The sequence below is a fragment of the Sinocyclocheilus anshuiensis genome, unplaced genomic scaffold (assembly GCF_001515605.1).
Source record: "Sinocyclocheilus anshuiensis isolate Anshui unplaced genomic scaffold, SAMN03320099.WGS_v1.1 scaffold1472, whole genome shotgun sequence".
NCBI classification, from domain to species: Eukaryota; Metazoa; Chordata; class Actinopteri; order Cypriniformes; family Cyprinidae; genus Sinocyclocheilus; species Sinocyclocheilus anshuiensis.
In genome coordinates, this window is record NW_015542453.1 from 951,446 (window position 1) to 955,268 (window position 3,823).

The window sequence follows — 3,823 nt, forward strand, 5'->3', positions numbered from 1 at the left end:
ATAATATATAATTTCATGACTTTAACCGGTTATGAAATCTTTTCACAACAGCCCTTTTAAGGATCCCCAATCTTAAAGCAGTCTTTCCCCTTCTTCTCTCAGCACATTTGGTAAATCTCTGTGTACTAATCGTCAGGGATGCATTTGGTGCATCTAGGTGACATATGAAGATTGTAATGCCGTTGGTCTGTGTGAATGCGGGTGATGGAGAAGTGGAGTGTGCAGAACACATTAAGAGCAGAACATGCTTATGTAACCAATGTGAGTCTCTCTCTGAGTTATGGCCCAGCTTTCTAGTTTTGGCAGCCCTTCTGCTGTAGAGCTGCTCACTAACGGCACAAAATTACTCCACAGCCCACTGCAGACCTTCACTGTACAGGAATCTCAATGATAGCATTTTTTTAAGTCACAAGGCCATCTTGGCGCATTGCACTTTTTTTTCTTCTTCCATATTTCATCCCCAAACTCCTTTATCCTCAGCTTAGTAGTGTACACAGTTCTGCATAGTTTATTCATTATAACAATGAAATCTGTAGCTCAAAGACGCCATTGTTTGAACTGTCAAGAGTGGAGCTAAATTTAACAGTGGAAATGGCTGCAAGAGGTATTGTGTAATTCTTTGCCGTTGATTGTATTGTTCAAGAAACTTTTAACAGGAGTGTGGTTATGCTGGTCCGCTTAGTTTTGGATCAATTTTTCTTAGGAATCCTGTTATTATTTTGATGTGTTTTTCTAGGACTGTTCAGAGCATATAAGGACAGCTTTCTGCACTCTGGAGAATATATGAGCATGCTGTCAAACAGCAGTAAACAGATCTCTCTGTAGGGTAATGACATCATCTGTCAGTCTCATCATAGTATGATAATGTTCTCTGAACTGCAGGAAAGCCTTTTTGGCCTGGTTTTTAGGTCTCTTAATTTTCGGATTCAAATTCAACCAATCTGCGTTTCTATGTAACTAAATTAAAATCTTTATGACTAGTCTTAAGGTAAAAAAATGACTCACAAGACTAGCCTTAGCAGTTTATGCAACTGCAGCCACAGTTTATTGTTTATAGTCATGCCTTCTAAAGTCACAAAATGTGCATTGTCTTGCAAATAATACTGTATGATCTTCTAATGTTAATAATTTTGTTCCTTTTGAATTTTTTTTCTTGTAGGCAGCAAAAGCACCAAAGCTCAAGGCATCAGAACACAAGCACCAACAGCTGATGTTTTTATGTGTGGTATAATTATTTACATTTACATTTACATTTAGTCATTTAGCAGACGCTTTTGTCCAAAGCGACTTACAAATGAGGACAATAAAAGCAGTCAAAACTAACAAAAGAGCAACAATATATAAGTGCAAATGACAAGTCTCGGTTAGCCTAACGCAGTACACGTAGCAAGGTGTGTGTATATATATATATATATATATATATATATATTATACACACACATAAACACACACACATACACACACACACACAAAGAAAAACAAGTAGATAGAATAAAAAAAATAGAATAGAAAAATATTAATAATTTTTTTAATAAAAAAAGAAGATAAATGTAGATAAAGTAGAATTAAAATAGAATAGAAAGTGCTAGAGTTAGAGGGTCAAATAAAGGTGGAACAGATGTGTTTATATAATAAAACAATTATTATATAAAAATTATGCATATAAATATATTAAAATCATATAATTAAAAATCTATTGCATAATAAATTGAATTAAAGGAAAAATTCACACAAAAATTAAAATTTGCTGAAATGTATTATTAAATCACTTGCTTACCAATGGGTCCTCTACAGTGAATGGGTGCCGTCAGATTTGCTTTTCACTAGAGAAAGAAATATTCTGGATAGAGGATTCATATTTTAGCCCGGAAGCAACAGTTTGAAGTTAAAAATGTCTTGATGAATTTGTTTATAACAAAAACATGCAGCTTTTTGCTTAACAAGATGATAATTGATAGACTGAAGTCATGTAGGTTACTTGTTTAGATTATTGTGATGTTTTTATCAGATTTTAGGAGTCTCATTCTGACGGCACCCATTCACTGCAGAGGATCCACTGGAACAAACTCTTCTACATCTTGAATGGCCTGAGGGTGAGTAAATTTTCAGCAAAATGTTATTTTTGGGTGGACTATTACTTTGAATATAAAATGTACATTTACATGCAAAATTGAAATGTATTAAAACATAAAAAAATGAAATTAAAATGAACATTAAAATTCATTTTATATAGATTTATTTATTTGTGCATGGATACCCTGAGTGATGTAAGCTCTAGTTTAAGCTATATTAGCGACAGTTAGCCAGATGTTGATGAAACATCAACACTTCAAATTAATATTGTGTGAATTATGCATCTGACATTTACTGCATTCTTACCTCATCCAAGTCTTTCCACTAATTTGTTGGTATAATATGAATTCCCTATAGCGAAAGTTTACAGGTGGAGTTTACCCTGTAAATGACTTTAACAAACATCGAAGTTTTATTGGTCTTCAACTGTAACACCCCATCGAGCTTAGTGAAATGCTCTGTAAAGCACAGGCTTGGGGAGTTTCACTTGTTTCTGCCTTAAGGAGCTTTGTAAATCAGTATAAACGTCGCCTTTTCCAGTCAACTTGGATGAGGGCAGGAGCCGAGAGAAAGAAAAATCGTATGCACATGTGGTTCTTCAAATCACAGACAGGGCTTGAAAAACACTCCCATCCGTGCTAAACATTCCCATGGGCCCCAGCAGGCACGTAACTGTAATATATAGCAAAATCATGCATTCAAGCGGTAGATACCGGTGACGTGTCACACAGCTGGCCAGCAGAACTCTTTCACTACTATCAGATAGAAGATGCCTCATTTTAATCAGACTATTAGAGCTTTCCATGTCAGACAATCATCAGCCTGGCAAATTATCTTTTTGAGACTTGAGACTCTACATGGGAGTCCTTTTCTCCACCTGTCCTTTTCCGTCCTTTTCATTAATCAGACTATACACATGGTTTGTCACTCTACATCATTCTCCACTGGCTGCAGGCGGAAGAATCCCCCTCTTCTGTGTAATGGGAGAGTCCTGAGACGGTCATGGAATGTCAGTGGAAATCTTGGATGTGATGAGGCCTGATTTCTGCAAATCAGTATCCGTGTGTTGATTCAGCTGCACCCAAATGTGCCCTGACTTACAGTAAGTTTTAGATATAAATCGTGTGAATAATTCTAATAATAATTATATTTAGAGACTGATAATCTGTATAGTAATGTATTTATTAGTTATAAAAAGGGATCAATGTTGTAATTTTTTAAATATTTAGTAAAAATAGGGTATAAAGTACTGCATTAATTTCCATGTTTATTTTTTTACAGGTGTTTTACCAGTATTTGGAATTTTTCACTTCGTTGAGTTGTGTTTTAGAGTTAACGGAAATGTCCTTAAAATTAATGGATAGTGAATGAGCTACCAGTACTTTTTCTGTTACTTTAAGGATTTCTTTTTCACAGTGAGGCTCATGCAGTAGAGCATGGCGCTAGCAATATGTCCCAATGTCATGAACTGCTAAAATGTATACCTCTAATACAAGGTAAGTTGCTTTGGATAAATCCATCTGCTAAATGCAGAAATGTAAATGTTAAAATTCAAGTCTATTTCTCTATGTCCGCTTCTTTATATGCTATCGGTCAAAGTTTGGGGTTGGTCAAATTTTTTTTTTTATTAAGAAGTCTCCTCACCAAGGCTTTCATCAATTATACAGTAAAACAGTAACATTGTGAAATATTATTTCAATTTAAAAATGTTAAATACATTTTAAAATACATTTTATTGCTGTGATGGCAA

General features: G+C 34.7%; 1 long non-coding RNA gene across 1 annotated transcript in view; it reads left to right on the top strand.

Moving 5' to 3' along the window:
• The window catches only part of LOC107693748 (uncharacterized), a 2,325-nt gene extending 1,045 nt beyond the window's left edge, over positions 1–1,280 (top strand). Inside the window, exons 3-4 of the long non-coding RNA XR_001634785.1 lie at positions 103–261; positions 1,160–1,280. This is a non-coding gene — a long non-coding RNA (uncharacterized LOC107693748). The remainder of the gene's footprint in view (positions 1–102; positions 262–1,159) is intronic.
• Positions 1,281–3,823: the final 2,543 nt, after the last annotated feature.